This window comes from Triticum urartu, chromosome 5A (assembly GCF_056163025.1).
Source record: "Triticum urartu cultivar PI428250 chromosome 5A, HENAU_Tu73, whole genome shotgun sequence".
In the NCBI taxonomy this organism is placed as follows: Eukaryota; Viridiplantae; Streptophyta; class Magnoliopsida; order Poales; family Poaceae; genus Triticum; species Triticum urartu.
In genome coordinates, this window is record NC_141877.1 from 351,183,653 (window position 1) to 351,206,609 (window position 22,957).

Genomic DNA, 22,957 nt, shown 5'->3' on the forward strand with positions numbered 1-22,957 from the left:
ATTTTAGAATGTTTGGGGTTCCAGAAGTTTGCGTTAATTACAGATTACTACAGACCGTTCTGTTTTTGACAGATTCTGTTTTTCGTGTGTTGTTTGCTTATTTTGATGAATCTATGGCTAGTAAAAGAGTTTATAAACCATAGAGAAGTTGGAATACAGTAGGTTTAACACCAATATAAATAAATAATGAGTTAAATACAATACCTTGAAGTGGTGTTTTGTTTTCTTTCGCTAACGGGGCTCATGAGATTTTCTGTTGAGTTTTGTGTTGTGAAGTTTTCATTTTTGGGTAAAGATTTGATGGATTATGGAACAAGGAGTGGCAAGATCTTAAGCTTGGGGATTCCCATGGCACCCCAAGGTAAAATACAAGGATACCAAAAATCCTAAGCTTGGGGATGCCCCGGAAGGCATCCCCTCTTTCGTCTTCGTCCATCGGTAACTTTACTTGGAGCTATATTTTTATTCACCACATGATATGTGTTTTGCTTGGAGCGTCTTGTATGATTTGAGTCTTTGATTTTTTAGTTTACCACAATCATACTTTCTGTACACACCTTTTGAGAGAGACACACATGATTCGGAATTTATTAGAATACTCTATGTGCTTCACTTATATCTTTTGAGCTATATAGTTTTTGCTTTAGTGCTTCACTTATATCTTTTAGAGCGCGGTGGTGGAATTGTTTTATAGAAACTATTTTTCTCTCATGCTTCACTTATATTATTTTGAGAGTCCTACAAAACAGCATCGTAATTTGCTTTAATCATAAAAATTAGTCCTAACGTGATAGGTATCCAAGATTAGTAAAAAATAATCTTATGAGTGTGTTGAATATATACTATGAGAAGTTTGATGCTTGATAATTGTTTTGAGATATGAAGATGGTGATATTAGAGTCATGCTAGTTGAGTGGTTATGAATTTGAGAAATACTTGTGTTAAAGTTTGTGATTCCCGTAGCATGCACGTATGGTGAACCGTTATGTGATGAAGTCGGAGCATGATTTATTTATTGACTGTCTTCCTTATGAGTGGTGGTCAGGGACGAGCGATGGTCTTTTCCTACCAATCTATCCCCCTAGGAGCATGCTCATAATATTTTGCTCTGATAACTTGTAGATTTTTGCAACAAGTATATGAGTTCGTTATGACTAATGTTGAGTCCATGGATTATACACACTCTCATCCTTCCACCATTGCTAGCCTCTCTAATACCGCGCACTTTTCGCCGGTATCATACACCCACCATATACCTTCCTCAAAACAGCCACCATACCTACCTACCATGGCATTTCCATAGCCATTCCGAGATATATTGCCATGCAACTTACCACCGTTTCGTTTACCATGAAATGCTTCATCATTGTCATAATTGCTTTGCGAGATCATGTAGTTGACATCGTATTTGTGGCAAAGCCACCATTCATAATATTTATACATGTCACTCTTGATTCATTGCACATCCCGGTACACCGCCGGAGGCATTCACATAGAGTCATATTTTGTTCTAAGTTCCGAGTTATAATTCTCGAGTTGTAAGAAAATAAAAGTGTGATGATCATCATTAGAGCATTGTCCCATGTGAGGAAAGGATGATGGAGACTATGATTCCCCCACAAGTCGGGATGAGACTCCCGACGAAAAAGAAAGAAAGAAAAGAGGCCAAAAGCAAAAAAAAGAGAGAAGGCCCAAATAAAAAATGAGAGAAAAAGAGAGAAGGGACAATGCTACTATCCTTTTTCCACACTTGTGCTTCAAAGTAGCACCATGATCTTCATGATCGAGAGTCTCCTATGATATCACTTTCATATGCTAGTGGGAATTTTTCATTATAGAACATGGCTTGTATATTCCAATCATGGGCTTCCTCAAAATGCCCTAGGTCTTCATGAGCAAGCGAGTTGAATGCACACCCACTTAGTTTCTTTTGTTGACCTTTCATATACTTATAGCTCTAGTGCATCCGTTGCATGGCAATCCCTACTCACTCACATTGATATCTATTGATGGGCATCTCCATAGCCCGTTGATACGCCTAATTGATGTGATACTATCTTCTCCTTTTTTGTCTTCTCCACAACCACCATTCTATTCCTCATATAGTGCTATGTCCATGGCTCACGCTCATGTACTGCGTGAAGATTGAAAAAGTTTGAGAACATCAAAAGTATGAAACAATTGCTTGGCTTGTCATCGGTGTTGTGCATGATTTAAATATTTTGTGTGATAAGATAGAGCATAGCTGGACTATATGATTTTGTAGGGATAACTTTCCTTGGCTATGTTATTTTGAGAAGACATAATTGCTTATTTAGTATGCTTGAAGTATTATTATTTTTATGTCAATATTAAACTTTTGTCTTGAATCTTTCGGATCTGAATATTCATACCACAAATAAGAGAATTACATTGAAAATTATGCTGAGTAGCATTCCACATCAAAAATTCTATTTTTATCATTTACCTACTCGAGGACGAGCGGGAATTAAGCTTGGGGATGCTTGATACGTCTCCAACGTATCTATAATTTTTGATTGTTCCATGCTATATTATATTCTATTTTGGATGTTTAATGCGCTTTATTATACACTTTTACATTATTTTGGGACTAACCTATTAACCGGAGGCCCAACTAAAATTGCTGTTTTTGCCTATTTCAGTGTTTCGAAGGAAAAGGATATCAAACTGAGTCCAAACGGAATGAAACCTTCGGGAACGTGATTTTCGGAACAAACGTGATCCAGAGGACTTGGAGTCTACGTAAAGCAATCAACGAGGAAGGCACGAGGCAGGGGGGCGCGCCCACCTCCCCCAGGCGCGCCCTCCAGCCTCGTGGGCCCCTTGTTGGTCCACCGACATACTTTTTCCTCCTATATATACCCATATACCCTGGAAACATCATATACGGAGCCAAAACCCTATTTCCACCGCCGCAACCTTCTGTACCTGAGAGATCCCATCTTGGGGCCTTTTCCGGTGCTCCACTGGAGGGGGCATTGATCATGGAGGGCTTCTACATCAACACCATAGCCTCTCTGATGATGTGTGAGTAGTTTACCTCAGACCTTCGGGTCCATAGTTATTAGCTAGATGGCTTCTTCTCTCTCTTTGGATCTCAATACAAAGTTCTCCTCGATCTTCTTGGAGATCTATTCGATGTAATATTCTTTTGCGGTGTGTTTGTCGAGATCCGATGAATTGTGGGTTTATGATCAAGTTTATCTATGAACAATATTTGGATCTCCTCTGAATTCTTTTATGTATTATTGGTTATCTTTGCAAGTCTCTTCGAATTATCAGTTTGGTTTGGCCTACTAGATTGATCTTTCTTGCAATTAGAGAAGTGCTTAGCTTTGGGTTCAATCTTGCGGTGTCCTTTCCCAGTGACAGCAGGGGCAGCAAGGCACGTATTGTATTGTTGCCATCGAGGATAAAAAGATGGGGTTTATATCATATTGCATGAGTTTATCCCTCTACATCATGTCATCTTACTTAAAGCATTACTCTGTTCTTATGAACTTAATACTCTAGATGCATGCTGGATAGCGGTCGATGTGTGGAGTAATAGTAGTAGATGCAGAATTGTTACGGTCTACTTGTCACGGATGTGATGCCTATATACATGATCATACCTAGATATTCTCATAACTATGCTCAATTCTATCAATTGCTCGACAGTAATTCGTTTACCCACCGTAATACTTATGCTCTTGAGAGAAGCCACTAGTGAAACCTATGGTCCCCGGGTCTATCTTCCATCATATTAATCTTCCAACACTTAGCTATTTCTATCGCCGTTTATTTTACTTTGCATCTTTATTTCTTTTTATCATAAAAATACCAAAAATATTATCTTATCATATCTATCAGATCTCACTCTTGTAAGTGACCGTGAAGGGATTGACAACCCCTTTATCGCGTTGGTTGCGAGGTTCTTATTTGTTTGTGTAGGTGCGTGGGACTCGAGCGTGATCTCCTACTAGATTGATACCTTGGTTCTCGAAAAATGAGGGAAATACTTACACTACTTTACTACATCACCCTTTCCTCTTCAAGGGAAAACCAACGCAGTGCTCAAGAGGTAGCATATTGCTAGGGCTTCGATGAACGGGGAGCGAATATGCTTGACCCGGCTCTCGATCTCTTGTTTCTTGTCCCTAAACCGTCACTGGGTCGTCCCTTTATATACATAGGTTGATGCCCGGCGGTTTACAGAGTCTCGGCCGGCTCATAAGCGTGTCCGGCTCGGTTTCTACCTTTTCTTATCTTACAACACAAGTTATACATCTTATCGCGGTTTATACCTATGGATCATAATCCGCCTTTGGGCCTTGGGCCCTCTTGTTAGCTCTCCTTCGCAAAGCACTGTACTCCTTGTCCTCGTGGGCTATGACAGGAACAACTCACTATGAGTATAATCCGGCCCGTCCTGGGCGGTTTATACTCAATAGTTATATCCCCAACATTAGGCCCCAAATTGATTTGAACATGTTCATGTCAATCTTCAGCACTTAGAAAAATTCCTTCTTCAATATCTTCACAAAAATCTTGTAAACCGTCGTGACATCATTCTCCAGACCATGATAACCCGCCATGACGTCATCCCCTATTAACTTTACACAGAACCCAAATCTTTTAATGTATCTCCTTTAATGAACCTCCAAACATCGAGGCGTCTGTATATGTACAGATCTGTTTTTTGACCTCCTCGATTCTTGCGTGTGCCACTTATCCATTCACCTTATAATTATGGCCGGGGGTCATTTTACTTTTTCCCCTCGTGCCTCTTCGTCCCATCGTCTTCCTCGCGTCGCACCAGTGCTTCGACTCTGCCGCTGCCGTCAGACTTCGCCTTTGCTTCGACCTTAGCCGCTGCATCACCCTGAACGCACCAGAAACTTGCAGCGCCTCTCCGTCGTTCCCTCAGCACCAGTAAGCTTTACTTTCCTCCATCGTAGATCTTCCTTTAGGGTTTGAGCGTTCATTGGTGTTCGTCGGTGTTCATCACTGCACGGTGGCTCTTTGATTCAAACCTCGGTATTCAACCTGTATAGTGATGGCCATAATCCTTCTTTTTTCATCAATGCATCTCGTTTAAGTAGAGACTCCAATATGAACCTTTATGGACTGCTTCGGTAACCATATTTAGGTCTGAATGAAGTTTCATTTTCTAACCCGTGATAGATCCAAAATTATAGTGCCAACTTGTGAAACTTGTTTTTCCATCACTTAGTTATTTCAGATATGTACCTTCAATATCAACATAGGCGGTTTAACTTTAGAAAATGATAACCCGCCAGATACCATTAGTCCCTTCTTTAAACCGCCAATCGCTTATGATTGTACTTCTGACAACACCAATACCCGGTTTAATAATTTTGCATGCTTTAACACTTTCCATCTCTTAACCTGCAATGCTTTATGCTTGTCAACCATGAATCTTAAAGCGGCACAAACCTTCCTTCAGGTTGTCAAAGAAATGACCAAGTCTTTTTATGCCTGCAACTGGGTTCCATCTTGGATTACGGAAGAAGATCTGAATGGATGTGTTGCAACTGGCGCTTTACCCAAACAGAGTGAAATCCATTAGAGAGCTCCTGGTCCAGAAAATCCTCCTGAGCCCAAAGATGGCGAAATAGTTGTGTTTGTTGATCATTTGAGACACGGTTTTAAACCTCCTGGATCAAAAAAATTCGTGATCTGCTTGCTAGCTTCCAACTCCACCCGCAAGATATTGGACCTAACTCTGTGTCCAATATTTGTAATTTTCAAGTGTTTTGCGAGGCTTATCTCTAAGAAGAACCGACCGTTGAACTGTTCAGAGACTTCTTCTATTTAAACCGCCATACTGAATTTACAGATGGGCCCAATACTGAACTTGGCGGTGTTTCAATTCAGAAAAGGAAAGATGTCAGCTTCCCTCACGCCAAGCATCACAGTCACCCCAAGGATTGGAACCAGACTTGGTTCTATTGCAAAGATACGTCCCCAGACGACGAGAATCCTCTGCCGGGTTATCGTGCTCACCGTCTTACCAATACACATCCATTTCCCCAAAGGCTGAATGTAAAAAAACGGGTCAAATATGCACCACAGCTTGCAAAGCTCGGAGCCTTTGTGGCTAATGGTTTAACAGGCCTGGACTTTGTTCGTTGCTGGATATCTTGGGGCATTTTGCCTTTAAGCCGTCGCCCCGGTTTAATGTGCGAGTACACACGGGATTTAAAAGACCCTCAACAGCACACTGAAATTCAGTTAACTGACGCTGAAATCACTGAAGCTGTCAAAAAGATACTGGATGAACCGGTGGTTGTCTGCCGTAAAACAGGGCTTAGTCCCTTCTGTGTTTCAAATAAACCGCTAGCTGTAAGAATTGCATAACCCCTGTTTTAACCTAATACTCTTAACCCCTCCTTATAACCTTTGTCAATATTATAACATGGTGATGACCCATTCTGGAAGAAGAAAGCTTAGGATAAACCGGCCAAGACACCTCTCCCCAAGATAAAGGTCATCAAACGGCCTGCCAAGAAGAAAACTGCCGAGTCCACTGAGTTGAATATCGACGAGTATCTTGATAACCCGGAATCAGAGGTAGAACTTGACACTCTTGGTTCCTTTTTCATACACCTCATTGACAATGACCATTATCAGGATGACGCTGAGGCTAGCCGGGCTGATGATGTAGAGGTAATTATTCTTTCCTCCGGTTCAGATCCTCTGCCAACACAGAAAACCCGGCAAGCAAACCAGAAAGTAAAATTTTCACACCCTCTAGCTTATCTGGATCCAAACTTTCTTTTGAAGAAAAAGCAACATGAAGCTCGTCGCACAACCCGGCATAGTGGCCAGGTGGTTACTTCGTCCGGTTTACCGAACACGCCGGTTCGTAAATGCCGCCCAGAGGTTTCACCTACTCCTGACACATCTTATCCCAAGGCAGGTTATTTTCGGCAACCTCTTAATCCATCTGACTCAAACTATCAAGGAACATCTCATTTATCGTCTGGCGAGTTAACAAGGACACAACTTCCACCTCTTAAATATGTTCCTGGGTGAGCATATTAAAACTAACTCTTTACACCTTGTGCCTGCTTAATATGCTAATTTTTAGTTCCATTCATTTCATAGCCAAGGCCAGACCCAGCAAAAGGGCCAAATTGAATAAACCGGCTGATGAAGATACGACAGCTGACCCGGAAAAGACTCCAGAACCATCTAAACAAAATACTGATGCTGTCCTTGATGATCCGCCAGCACAAGACCATGACACCTTTGTTGAGCAAGTGGAAATTGATCCGATGACCCATGATGATAACCCGCCAAGTCCAACCAAAGCTGCTGATGATAAAACGGACGATGTTGTCGTTACTGGCGTTAGCTATACAGCCCCCAGCAACCCCACTACTCTATCAAAACATAGCGCCAAAGAGGAATTTTCTGCTATAGACAAGGGCAAGTGGAAAGTGGACCTGGAAAGCTATGCCCATCTCAGCGCCCAAGATATCCACTTTGGGTTTTTAAACCAGCTGTATACCAGCCGTGATTATGAAGCCGAATTATTGAATATGATGAAGGAGCGATATGAGGTAAACACTCCTGATTTCTGCATCGTTACTCTTCTCTTATAACCAGTTTAGGCTACCAGCTCCAGTAGTCCCCAAGGGCCGGTTTATAGTACTGATATAAGCCAGGACTTTTTAGAAAATACTTCAACCTTCCCTGTGTACCCCCTAAGGACCGGTTTATCTTTTCAAGATGAATCGGGGCTTATTTATCAAACTCAACATTCATGTACAAATCTGTGTAAACCGATGAACCACCAAGTTGATTGATTGCAGCAAAATCCATAGTCTTTAACTTGAGCAAATATGCATTAGTCCCCAAGTGCCAAGTATATGACTTGTCATGTGCTTGGGACTTTGTAATATTTTTAGAGAAGAAACAATAACCATTAGCCCCCAAGTGCCAAGTGTATGACTTGTCATGTGCTTGGGACTTCAAATGTAAACTGCCAATTTAAAAATTGCATACCTCTTGCAGGCTGAGCTTAGCAAAAAGGAATCCCAAGTCACCGACCTTCAAGAGAATATCAAAACTCAACAAGCCGAGACTTCCAAGGCCAAAGAAGAGCTGACCAACGCTTTAGCAACTATGGAAAAGCTAAAAGAGAACTTTAAGTGTGAGCGGGCGGGCTGGGATACAGAGAAAGCCACTCTGCTGAAGATGGCTGAGGATGTTGAAGCGGCCCTTAATCCGGTCGTGGAGGAATTAACTGGCTTAAAGCGGCAAATAACTTCCATGACTACTGCTGTCTTTGGTGAGTAATCATCTTCACAAACTGTAAACATGTATTATCAAATAGACTGCCGATTTACCAATTTTGTCAATGCAGGGAGTCGTGTGGCTCATCTAGGCTTAGACATGCGTCAAAGTCTAAAGGCTGCCTATACCTTTATAGAACAGCTATATACCGGCGTACAGCGGGTCATCTGCACTGCTTCTCATAATAAACCGCCCCCAACTTTGATCAAAGATACATTGGTAAGGCTAGCTGTGATGCCTGCCCGGATTGATGAACTGAAGAAATCGGCTGCCAGGGCGGGTGCTCTTACCGCGTTGACGCGAGCCAAAGCCTGGATCTCTGATCTTGATTCGGCCGATCTTGGAAAGGGCTATCCTAGCATAAAAGAGGACGGATTAGACTTTGATAATGATGACCACATAGATTTGACAAGGGAGATGCGTCCACTGGCTAGCAAATTGGCTGAAGAAACTGATATGTCACATTATCAGGCTATTTATGATGACAACAACAAGAAGGTTAATCCGCCAAGTTGCAACGCTCCAGATCTTATTCCACCGATCCATAAGCATACTTATGCTCCTGATGTTGACCCTTCCTCACTTATAAGTGATGAAGCTGTATTCAGAGCCTTAACTGGGATCGATTGGTCAACTAATGACTTCTGGGTAGAGAAGAGGAGGGTGAACTAGCCCAGGATGACCCACAACCTTCAAGCCAGCCTGATCAAGATTCATAAACCGGCAACCGCTTTAGCTTCTTCTCTCTGCAAGATTTGTTTGAAACATTTGTTCTTATGGGCATCGAACCGCCTTGTAATAGGCTAAGATAAACGCTTGGTCTGCTATGCCATCGTGCATATTTCTTTTGCATGACACTGTTAATCCGCCATGTTTAATATATGCTATGTCTACTTATGATACTTTTGCACCATGGAATCTGCTCCCGCAATTAATAAAAAATGTCCTAGAGGTGTTCTCCTAGGCGGGTTATCTTGCCCAACAACATAGCCTATAACCATGGCTAGGCATAAAAATAGCCATATATAATGCAAGACATACCATACCTGTGATATTTTATCACCCTGCTGGTTTAGCAAGCCGGTATAATAAGGGTGATAACCCATTACTTGAATACTGGTAATCATCATCTGTCGGCCGGTTTATGAATGGGCCCAGGCCAGATCAATAAACACCGGACAATAGTTTATGCCTGCTGGCGACTTATAGTCAAAGGCCAGGCAAAGATAAATAATACTCATAAAGCATTATAAACCAAAAAAATCAAGAAAAAATTCAAATAGTCACAATTGTGGTGTTGCACTGATCAAGAGGGTTTAAGCTATGGTTCGGATACGACCAAAGCCCCCAAATGATTTCCCTGGTGGCCTTATGCCTATCAAGAGGTGTAGCTATGGTTCGAATACGACCAAGCCCCCAAGTGATTTCCCTGGTGGCCTTATGCCCATCAAGAGGTGTAGCTATGGTTCGAATATGACCAAGCCCCCAAGTGATTTCCCTGGTGGCCTTACGCCTATCAAGAGGTGTAGTTATGGTTCGAATAGGACCAAGCCCCCAAGTGATTTCCCTGGTGGCCTTACGCCAATCAAGAGGTGTAGCTATGGTTCGAATACAACCAAGCCCCTAAGTGATTATGTGGGTTGTGCCCAAGGGGTACCTATGTTTGAGCTGTGTTGTGCAACAAACTCTCTTTGGTCCCTTTAATCCGGCATTAAGCCTCTAATAGACCAGAGCTATGCTCATATGAAGTTATAATATTGGCTTGATAGTCGGATTACCAAGGTAACCAGAGCTGTGCTCTTATAATATGGGCTTGATAGCCGGATTACCGAAGTAACCAAAGCTGTGCTCTTATGATATGGGCTTGATAGCCGGATTACCGAAGTAACCAGAGCTGTGCTCTTATGATATGGGCTTGATAGCCGGATTACCGAAGTAACCAGAGCTGTGCTCTTATGATATGGGCTTGATAGCCGATTACAGAAGTAACCAGAGCTGTGCTCTTATGATATGGGCTTGATAGCCGGATCAAAAACTCGTTTAAAAGAATGACAGAGGCCCCGCATTAGCAAGGATGCCGGTTTATTATATCAATCATAATATATACATTGTCTAAATATGTACATAAGGAGAGCCTGTGGCTCAAGTGTAATATGGCCTAAGCTGAGCGATACTCCAGGGCCAACGGGTCTCCTCCTCCGACGTGCGTGAGTCCTTGTGGTCTCGAACATCGATAAGGTAATATGACCCGTTGTTTAAATTCTTGCTGGCCACAAAGGGTCCTTCCCAAGGTGGGGATAACTTGTGCATATCGGTCTGATCCTGGATGAGCCGGAGCACCAGATCGCCTTCTTGAAAAGTTCTAGTTTTAACCCGGCGGCTGTGGTAACGGCGCCGATCTTGCTGGTGAATCACCGAACGAGCTACTGCGATGTCACGCTCTTCATCTAACAGGTCAAGTGCTTCCTGGCATGCTTTTTCATTGTCAGCTTCAACATAAGCCGCCATGCGGGGCGAGTCATGATGGATGTCACTAGGGAGAACTGCCTCTGCTCCATAAACCATGAAAAAGGCGTATAACCCGTAGACCTGTTGGGGTGGTATTAATGCTCCATAACACGGAAGGTAACTCCTCGACCCAACAACCTGGCGTCCTCTGCAAGGGAACCATAAGCCGGGGTTTGATACCTCTCAAAATCTCTTGATTGTCTCTCTCAGCTTGACCATTATACTGGGGGTGAGCCACTGAGGATACATCAAGCCGGATATGCTCACGTTGACAAAAATCTTCCATAGCTCCATTGGAAAGGTTAGTGTCATTGTCAGTTATAATGCTATGTGGAAAGCCAAAGCGGAAAATCACCTTCTTCATGAATTGAACCGCCGTTGCTGCATCAAACTTACTCACTGGTTCTGCCTCTACCCATTTAGTAAATTTGTCAACTACCACCAAGAGGTGGTTCTTCTTATCCTTGGATCTTTTAAAGGGCCCAACCATATCAAGTCCCCAGACTGCAAACAGCCAAGTAATGGGAATCATCCTTAACTCCTGAGCCGGAACATGAGCTCGACGTGCAAATTTCTGACAACCATCACACCTCCTGACCAAGTCCTCAGCATCAGCATGAGCCGTCAGCCAATAAAAACCTTGATGAAAATCTTTGGACACCAGAGATTTTGAACCGGCATGATGACCACAGTCCCCTTCATGGATCTCACGTAGGATCGCACAACCTTCTTCAGGAGACACGCAACGCTGAGACGCCCCTGTGACACTGCAATGATGCAATTCTCCATTGACAATAGTCATTGGCTTGGACCGCTGGATTATCTGCCTGGCCAAAACTTCATCCTCAGGTAACTCGCCCCGAGTCATATAAGCCAAATAGGGAACTGCCCAATCCGAGATAACATGAAGAGCTGCTACCAACTGAGCCTCCGTGTCAGGGATAGCCAAATCCTCCTCTGTGGGTAACTTGACCGACGGGTTATGAAGGACATCAAGAAAAACATTGGGCGGCACCGGTTTACGTCGAGAACCCAACCGGCTTAAAGCGTCTGCCGCTTCATTCTTTCTCCGGTCCACATGCTCAACCTGATAACCCTTGAAGTGACCAGCAATAACATCCACCTTCCGTCGATAAGCCACCATGAGTGGGTCTTTGGAGTCTCAAGTACCTGATACCTATTGAGCTACCAAATCCGAGTCACCAAAACACCTAACCCGACTTAAGTTCATCTCCTTAGCCACTCGAAGACCGTGGAGTAAGGCCTCATATTTCGCTGCATTATTAGTGCAAGGAAACATTAAGCGGACAACAGAACAAAATTTATCGCCTCGAGGGGAAGCTAGCACAACTCCAGCCCTCGAGCCCTCCAATTGCCTGGACCCATCAAAGTGAATAGTCCAATATGTGTTATCTGATTTTCCACCGGTGTCTGCAACTCTGTCCAGTCATTGATGAAATCCACAAGTGCCTGGTACTTGATTGTCGTACGAGGCATATATTTTAACCTGTGAGGTCCAAGCTCAATGGCCCACTTGGCAACCCGGCCAGTTGCTTCCCAGTTTTGGATTATATCTCCCAAAGGAGCAGAACTGACCACAGTGATGGGATGACCCTGGAAATAATGTTTAAGCTTCCGGCTTGCATAAAAACTCCGTACACCAGCTTCTGCCAATGTGGGTATCTCTGCTTGGACTCAATGAGAACCTCACTGATGTAATAAACCGGCCATTGACCCAGATACTCCTTGCCTGCCTCCTTTCGCTCTACCACAATAGCCACACTGACAGCCCTGGCATTGGCAGCTACATATAGCAACAATGGCTCCTTATCAATAGAAGCAGCAAGGACAGGTGGCTCGGCTAACTGCTTTTTCAAGTCCTCAAATGCCGCATCAGCAGCATCACTCCAGACAAAATTGTCTGTCTTTTTCATCATCTGATATAGAGGGATAGCTTTCTCCCCCAACCGACTGATAAACCGGCTCAATGTTGCGATACGACCCACCAGACGTTGAACATCATTGATACACGCCGGTTTAGCCAGAGAAGTAATTTCTTTGATCTTTTCCGGGTTAGCCTCAATGCCCCTGTTAGACACCAAAAAACCCAAGAGCTTGCATGCCGGTACGCCAAAGGCACATTTGGCTGAATTAAGCATCATCTTATAAATTCGGAGATTATCAAAAGTTTCCTTCAAATCATCTATCAATGTCTCCTCTTTCCTGGACTTCACAACAATATCATCCACATAAGCATGACAATTGTGCTCGTTCTGAGTATGAAGACAATTCTGCACACAGCGCTGATAAGTCGCCTGGGTACTCTGGAGCCCAAAAGGCATAGACACATAGCAGAAGGCTCCAAAGGGAGTTATAAAAGCTGTCTTCTCCTGGTGAGGGAGTCCTGGATTAGGGGGTGTTCGGGTAGCCGGACTATACCTTCAGCCGGACTCCTAGACTATGAAGATACAAGATTGAAGACTTCGTCCGGTGTCCGGATGGGACTTTCCTTGGCGTGGAAGGCAAGCTTGGCGATGCGGATATTCAAGATCTCCTACCATTGTAACCGACTCTATGTAACCCTAACCCTATCCGGTGTCTATATAAACCGGAGGGTTGTAGCCCGTAGGCAATCAACTCCATATACAACAATCAGACCATAGGCTAGCTTCTAGGGTTTAGCCTCCTTGATCTCGTGGTAGATCTACTCTTGTACTACCCATATCATCAATATTAATCAAGCAGGAGTAGGGTATTACCTCCATCGAGAGGGCCCGAACCTGGGTAAAAAACATCATGTCCCTTGTCTCCTGTTACCATCCGGCCTTGACGCACAGTTCGGGACCCCCTACCCGAGATCCGCCGGTTTTGACACCGGCATTGGTGCTTTCATTGAGAGTTCCTCTGTGTCGTCGCCTTTAGGCCCGATGTCAAAACCAATCATCTTCGATCAGCTAGATTATTCTAGGAATATCAAGAATGTAGGCTGGACTGCCTTGATACTCGATCCAATAATTGGCGGACTCCAGTTTTCAAATGTCCTTATGGACAGCGGCAGCGGACTAAAACTGATATATCAGGATACAATCCAGTACATGGGGATAAACCCAGCAAGAATCCGCCGCAGCAAAACCTCCTTTCAAGGGGTAACACCTGGTCCGGACACCCATTGTATGGGTTTTCTCCGGCTCGAAGTTATACTCGGCTCTGCTGATAACTTCCGCCACGAAAAGCTGACCTTCCATATCGTCCGATTCTCAAGTCGCTATCAAGCAATACTGGGACGCGAAGCTTTCGCCCGCTTTAACGCAATACCGCATTATGCATCTCTCACGCTTAAAATTCCCGGTCCACGAGGCATCATCTCTTTGAAGGGGAAGCACTAAAGTGCGCCCCCCAAGTGAGGGACTGTGCGGCCGCTTTGACAGCCCCACAGTAAAATGGCCTCACCGGCCAAAAAACTTCGAAATAGGTCATTAAAGACCACGAACGCAGATAGACGAGTTTGGTACAAAATCATCATTGATGCAGGCTTAGTGGCCACATACCCCCGCACTAGGGGCTCCATGCATATGCAATAAGAGACAATAAAGCTCAATTTTATATATTTTACTTTACACTTTGTTTATTTTGAACTTTTGTTCGGCACGACCCGTTTTCAACTCAGTTCCTCTCTTTTATAGATGAACGTCGTGCGGCGCCCGTCTAGGATACGGCACAACGGAGACACAGGCGCAGACGTGCAGTAGGGACCCGTCCTAAAGGATTCTTTTTAGATTAAGACCCTGCGTAAACCTTTTTTACTGTCTCTTGTTGCTACACATCCCCTGGTTTTTTCTGATATAACCAAGGAGGAGGCTGGCGTCTTGGCATGTGGCCACGTCAGAAATTTTTGCACGTACCTGGACACTAGGGGCTTTTTTAATAAAGAGTGTTGTTTTGCCCGCACTCATAAAGACCGAACACCTTAGGGAGTGTTCGGCTTCGCGAGTTTTGGCAATATATGCATCAGCTCCGAATCATGTCTTTGGTCAAATGTTGGGTTACCCGGCTCCTGAGTTCGGCTACCTTACGTTCCGCTCTATCGGCTAAGGTAGCACCAGGAGAACTACTGCGATTGTGACCCCGGTTCGGCCGGGCAAGCACCTCAGTAGAGAAAGCCGAAAACTGACTGTCATGATGTAGCGTGAGACTGGTCAGCCACTCGATGACCTATCGGAATCTATCAGATTCCTCCGCTTTAACGAAGGGCCGCTTCCCGGTCAGGCACATACGCGCCCCGAATTTGGACGAGCGCAGTTGCCACCAAGGAGCTACCTAAAGAGTCTCATTGTCAAACTCCTATGGCTAAGTGAAAGTGTTAAAGCATTATAGTCCGGTTGCCTGGCCCGCTGTGCTATCACCTCCTTTGTAGGACCAAGACGTTGGGTTAAGTGTGAAAATGTGTCTTCTGCGAGCACCCCCGCACTATGTGCGTGGGGGCTGAAGCCAACGACTGCCATCTTTCAGATTCTATATATATATATATATATATCTTAAAAGGCCGCACAGGAGGTGTTCCCAATACTTGGAGGCACAAGTATAAAAAAGGTCACTACAGTTTATCAAAATATTACTTTATAAATACATATGCTATCATAACATAGCATCTTTCGGGCACTGCGTCTCTATTACACGAGCGCCTTCAAGAACTTCCTGAAAATAGTGCTCGGAGGGCACTCGGCTTTTGTCCGAATCTCGGGACGCAACAATGGTGGTCTCCATCTCTGCGCAGTATGTCTTAACACGGGCAAGAGACATCCTAGCGCCCTCTATGCATGCTGACCTCTTCATTGCATTTATACGCAGCACCGCGTCAAGGAATTGCTGCACCAAGCTGAAATAACTCTTCGGCTCCGATCTCCCCGGCCACAGGTGACCCATGACGTACTTCATGGTGAGTCCAGACAACCTATTCAGTTCGGCCCATTGAGCCAAACGATCATCCACTGCCAGTGGACGCTCTGGATTGTGAAACTGCGACCAGAAAAGCTTCTCCACTTCGCGATATTTCTGATGTCGAAAGTGTTCGGTCGCATCAGCAGCACTCGCTGCCAAGTCCAGATAGGTATCCTCCACACTCCACATCCGGTCCAACGGAACAAACTTCGGATCACAAAATTTCCTTCGCAGCATAAAGGGCTTTCCAGCCGCAATCTGTTCGGCCTGACGCAGCTCCTCCTTCGCAGCTCTCATCACAGAGCGAGCGTCCTTGGCATCGGCAATGGCCTTCTCTAAGTCCGTCTGTCTCGCCCAGTCTTCTTTCTCAAGAAGTTTGCAACGGTCTGCAACGCTCTTTAACTTCTCGGCCATCTCGGCCATCTCTTATTTGCTTCGGTAGTGAGCAGCCTGTTCGGCTCTCAGCTCTTCAAGGGCCTTCTCGGTAGCCGCATCGCTTTTTCTGGCTTGCTCCTTAGCTCGGGCAAGTTCTGCCCTAAGATTCTCCACGGCGGCCGTACCATCTGCGTCAAACACACACATTGTAAGACACTGGCATGAAGCTCCTCTTACCTGATGCTGCCCGAAGAATTACATACCTTGAGCCTCATCAAGCCGCTTGTTGACAAGCGCGATGTCGGCATCTGCCATGCCCAGTTGCCGCTTTAGTTCGGCCACATCATCAGTCCGGCTTGATTCCGGACACCTCGCCACCTACATTCAAAGGCGACATCTTAGACCTGGGATTATGATCCTCTGCGTGCCGTCATTTCTTGACAATGCGCAGAGTCTCAGGGGCTACTATCTACACAAGGCGCATCTTACTTATGCGTAACCGACAAAAGTGTACATTATCTAACGTACCTCAAAACCCGTCAGTAAACTTTTGACGGCCTCATGCAATCCACTTTCTATGGATGAAATCCTTTCAATCACCGTACCCATCAATGCACGGTGCTCCTCTGAGATAGAAGCTCGCCCCAGCAGAATCTTTAGCTCCTCCGGCCGAGCACCAGACGGTGTCGGACTTGTCCTATGGCCTCTTTCGAAGGCCGGACGCAGAGAACCTTGGGGGCCACATAGCTATCTTCCGCCCCTGCCGGATTCAGAGAAACCCTCCGCGACGACACCTCAGGGTCGCCCGCCTCGCTAGGCGGTACAGCAGGGGGAGGCGTCCCGCTCTCCATCATCTCCGGAAGAAGATCCCCTGAAGGCGAGCTCTGCTGAGAAGGGCTGAGGTCCAAGCTACAAGGTAAAATTTCGGTTAATCTTATCAGATATAAATCAAGGATTTCTTTCATCCCTCAAAAGGAAAACCTCTCTCTACTTACAGCTCGCTGGAGGGCTGATCCCTTTGAGGGCATAGTTCGGCCGAGGAACTCCCCGGCGTCGGACCCTCTGACGAGGATTTTCTCCCCCGCTTTGGGGCCATGGTCTCCGGGTCATCAGAGGCGGCCCTCTTCTTCCCCTTGGGAGAGGAATTGTCAGTTCCTCCCTTCGGAGCAGCCTCCTTCGAGGAGGCCATAGTTCCCTTGTCCTTCCCCTTACTTCCCTCCAAAGGCATTATCTTCAACATCCTGACAAGCATGGGATCCGGCCTGGTTTCGGGAAGGGGAGCCGGACACCTGATCAGCTTTGCCTTCGCTATCCACTCCTGTTTAAAAGGACGGCTCTTTTAGGGGCAAGTTTATGACGATTATATGGATAGTAGGTCCGGGCACAAGGTTACTTACTTGGGTATCCGGGCGATTGCAGCTTAGGCCTGCGTCCTCGGTCAAATCCGGACACATCATTTGTGATCCGAAGAACAGTTTATACATCTCCACGGGCGTTGCGCCCATAAAATGCTGGAGAGCTTGTGGTCCCTCCGGATTAAACTCCCATAGACGAAGGGAGCGACGTTTGCCGGGCAGTGTTCGGTGAATCAGCATGACCTGCGTCGCCTTGACCAGGTTGAGGTCTCTTTCTAAGAGATCCCTGATGCGGCCCTGCAACAAGGGCACGTCTTTGGATAACCCCCAATCTAATCCTTTGTTGACCCATGACGCTAGCCGTGATGGGGGACCCGAGCGAAAGGCAGGGGGCGCCGCCCACTTAGCGCTCCTGGGAGCGGTGATATAGAACCATTCTCGTTGCCACAAGCCGAGCTCCTCTTGAAAGGAGCCCTCGGGCCATGGAGCATCAGCATTCTTACTTATGACAGCGCCTCCGCACTCTGCGTGCTGTCCCTCGATCATCTTTGGCTCCACTCCAAAAGTCTTGAGCCATAATCCGAAGTGAGGAGTAACACGGAGGAACGCTTCGCACACAACGATGAATGAGGAAATGTGGAGGATGGACTCTGGAGCTAAGTCATGAAATTTCAGCCCGTAATAAAACAGCAGCCCCCTCACGAAGGGATCCATCAGGAAGCCTAACCCCCGAAGGAAGTGAGACATGAACACTACGCTCTCACCGGGCTGGGGACTGGGAATAGCCTGCCTTTGAGCAGGCAACCTATGAGAAATTTCGGCGGTCAAGAACTTAGCCTCTCTCAACTTTAGAACGTCCTCCTCCGTGACAGAGGAGGGCATCTATCGGCCTTGAAGGTCGGAACCGGACATTGTCGAAGGTCCGAAGCGCCTAGAATCTGGAGCCTAGGGTGTTGGAACTCGAGGCGACGGGCGAACTTGTTTGAGATTGGGAAAAGGAGTGAGGCCTTGGTCTCTTTATAAGAGGTTGAATACCAGGAGCCCTCCCCGTAACCGTTTGGGACTCGCCTTTAGTCGAAAAAACATGCTAACAGGCACGATTGGGTTACCCACGTCCGTATTGATGAGAATCCCGTACAAGGGGGGCACACGATCTCTGCTTTGACAAGACGTGCCAAGGAAACCGCCTCGCAAAACATGCTGAGGTGGAAAAGTAAAAACGATTCGAGTGAAGGGCTTGGCTGTAGTGTGATGACGCACTGCGAAATACGTCAGCAGATTTGATTTGTGTTAATATTATTCTCTCTATGGCAATATGTGGAAACTTATTTTGCAGAGCTGGACACTACTCTTGGTGTTTACAATCTTCTATGAAGGATTTGGAGGAGGAACCCGCCTTGCAATGCCGAAGACAATATGCGCGCCGGACTCGTCGTCATTGAAGCCTGGTTCAGGGGCTACTGAGGGAGTCCTGGATTAGGGGGTGTTCGGGTAGCCGGACTATACCTTTAGCCGGACTCCTGGACTATGAAGATACAAGATTGAAGACTTCGTCCCGTGTTCGGATGGGACTTTCCTTAGCGTGGAAGGCAAGCTTGGCGATGCGGATATTCAAGATCTCCTACCATTGTAACCGACTCCATGTAACCCTAACCCTATCCGATGTCTATATAAACCGGAGGGTTGTAGCCCGTAGGCAATCAACTCCATATACAACAATCAAACCATAGGCTAGCTTCTAGGGTTTAGCCTCCTTGATCTCGTGGTAGATCTACTCTTGTACTACCCATATCATCAATATTAATCAAGCAGGAGTAGGGTATTACCTCCATCGAGAGGGCCCGAACCTGGGTAAAAAACATCGTGTCCCTTGTCTCCTGTTACCATCCGGCCTTGACGCATAGTTCGGGACCCCCTACCCGAGATCCGCCAGTTTTGACACCGACACCTGGTCCTTAACTGCCATCTTTATCTGATGATAACCATAAATAAGCATCCAGAAAAATTAAACGCTCACAACCCGCCGTAGCATCGATAATCTGATCAATACGAGGGAGGGCAAAAGGATCAGCTGGACAAGCCTTGTTTAAATCTGTGTAGTCCACACACATGCGCCAAGTGCCATTCTTCTTAAGTACCAGCACCGGGTTAGCCAACCACTCAGGATGAAATACTTCAATGATAAACCCGGCTGCCAGGAGCCGGGCTACCTCCTCACCAATAGCCTTACGCCTTTCTTAGTTGAAGCGGCGGAGAAACTGCTTGACCGGTTTAAACTTAGGATCAATATTAAGAGTGTGCTCAGCGAGTTCCCTCGGTACACCTGGCATGTCAGAAGGTTTCCATCCAAAGATGTCCCGGTTCTCATGGATGAACTCAATGAGCGCACCCTATTTTGGATCCAGATTAGCACTGATGCTAAGCTGCTTGGATGAATCCCCAGGAACAAAATCAACTAACTTGGTTTCCTCAGTCGATTTGAACTTCAAGGCCGGATCATGCTCTGTAGTTGACTTTTTCAAAGAAGTCATATCCGCCGGACCAACATTGTCCTTATAAAATTTCAACTCTTTTGTTGCACAAACCGACTCAGCATATGTTGCATCACCTTCTTCACATTCCAAAGCTATCTTTCGTCTCCCATGTACCGTGATGGTCCCCTTATGACCTGGCATCTTGAGCTGCAGATAAACATAACAGGGTCTTGCCATAAACTTAGCATAAGCCGGTCATCCAAACAGGGCATGATAAGGGCTCTTGATTTTCACCACCTCAAAGGTCAACGTCTCTGACCTAGAATCATGATCATCTCCAAAAGCAACTTCCAGGGCTATCTTACCAACTGGATACGCCGATTTACCAAGCACCACTCCATGGAAAACAGTGTTTGATGGTTTAAGATTTTTATCCATCAAACCCATACAACGGAAGGTGTCATGGTAAAGGATATTAATGCTGCTCCCTCCGTCAATGAGCACCTTGGTGAACTTATACCCTCCAACCTGAGGCGCAACCACTAATGCCAGATGACCCGGATTATGAACCCGGGGCGGATGATCCTCTCGACTCCACACAATGGGCTGCTCAGACCAGCGCAAGTAACGGGGCACTGCTGGTTCAACAGAGTTTACTGCCCTTTTATGAAGCTTCTGATCCCGCTTGCACAAACTCATGGTGAAGACGTGATACTGCCCACTATTCAACTGTTTCGGGTTACTCTGGTATCCAAACTGCTGCTGCTGATTCCCCTGACTAGACTGTTGATGGTAACTGCCCTGATTACCTTGATTGCCTGGATGACCTTGGTGACCTTGATGACCTTCATGACCCTGGAACTCAGAGCCTGCACCGCCACCTCCATAACCCGAACCCTGTGAACCGGATCCTGAACCGCCTCCCAGTCCATGGTTGCTTTGAAAAAGATTTGAATTCTTGAACTCCCTCGGGATGTAACAATCTTTCTAAAGGTGAGTAGACGGTCTTTGATGTGTACCATGCTTTGGGCAGGGCTGATTCAACGTCTGCTCAAGATTAATGCCTGATCCTCTGGTCCGCGGGGGTGGTCTGCCCTTACGTCCCTGGCCATTATTCTGTGCATTGGTATTTGCCACAAAGTCCAGGTTGCTATCAGCCTTGCGCTTACCATTACCTCCCTGATTCGCCGTTGGGTTATGCTGCTGCCCTTTGGTGCTGCTGCTCTTCTTTCCCTTTCCCGGTTTGTCATCATCAGACTCAGGATCTTTGGTACTATCAGAGTTAGCGTACTTAACTAGAGCAGTCATAAGTGTCCCCATGTGATTGCAGTTACGTTTAAGCCGCCGTAATTTCTACTTGAGGGGCGTAAAACAGCAATTTTTCTCTAACGTCAAGACTGCTGAATCGGCATTGATTCGGTCTGACGAGTGCAGTATCGTTGAAACCTGACGCACCCAATGGGTTGTTGATTCTCCTTCTTCCTAGACACAGGAGACCAAATCCACAATTGACATGGGCTGCTTACATGTGTCCTTGAAATTTTGGATAAACCGGGCTTTTAACTCGGCCCATGACCCAACGGAGTTAGCCGGTAATCCCTTCAACCAAGTACGAGACGTTCCTTCTAACATCATGGTAAAATACTTAACGCATGCAGCCTCATCAACATCCAACGGTTCCATCGCCATCTCATAACTCTCAATCCATGATTCAGGAGGTAAATCGGCCGTGTAGTTGGGTACCTTATGGGTTCCTTTGAAATCCTTGGGCAACCGTACGTTACGCAAAGTCGGGGTCAAACACGGAACACCCAAAGACCTGAAAGTTACTCCTGTCTCGACCGAAGCCGTCGGATGAACCAGAGAAGGCTAACGAGCCGCGTACTACGCCACTAACTCGGCCTCTCGACATGCTCTCCCTTGGTCCACCGTGATCTGAGCACCGGCTCCACCGCCTGCTGGGTTATTGCCACGAGGCAGATTACGATTCCGCACACTGCTGGACACGGCTGGCTCATCAATATGTCTGTTGTAACTCCAGCTCAGATGGGGGGTGGAATGAATCCTCTCACGGCTATATGAATAAGCCTGCTGCTGAGCCAAGGCTGTCTGGAGGAGCTCTCTAGCCCGTCGCGTCTCAACCGCTACTGGGGACTCACCTTTGACCGCGAGAGCCACCAATGAAGCAGCCGCGACCATGTTATCCAAGGGGTTAGAGTAATGACCCGGCGGTGTCGGCCCATGATGCGGCGTCGGTGCATGCTGCGGCGGGTTATCACCCCGACGAGGTGGATCCATCGTGCGTGGTTGAACCGGCACCCCTGTTCCTGGTGCTTCAGTCCGGTTTATCACTGGCTGGTTACTGGTCCCTGCTCCAGGCGTGTTGAAGAGGTTTCTCGGCTCGTAAACCAAAGATAAGCGGGTCTGATGCCTTCTCCTCATGACATCATTTGACGCGTTCTGATCTAGCATAAGCTGGAAGGATTCCGATTGAACCCGCTGCGCCTGAGCCTCCAACTCGGCCCGCATCGTGGCCATCCTTACATCCTCGGCTGCTAGGTCTTCCTTGGCTTGAGTTATCTGGTCTCTCACCTTGGCAATTTCTGCATTATGCTCATCCCGGCTTGCCGCACTAACCTTGGTCGCCATCGGTGTTGCTAAAGCGTCAAGTAAACCGGACAAAACCTGAGCAGACGGGCGCGCAGGGCCTCCTGCCCCGGCTGTTGTTGCTGCTGTTAACCTGGATATTAACGCCGCCGCAGTTGAAGAATTCTGCCCTGGCTGTGTACCGGCCATAAAGATTGCAACCCGGTTCAGCGGCTCCCGGGGATCCGAAATACTGTTGCCTTCGGAATAGCCCCCAAGCTAGCCGTCTTGCGGTTGGTACTATGACTCGGTCTCTCCAGTAGATGACCCGCCATCGGAGTAAACGACGGTTTCATCATCAGATACCAATCTTTCCTCAGATTCTGCCCCGTG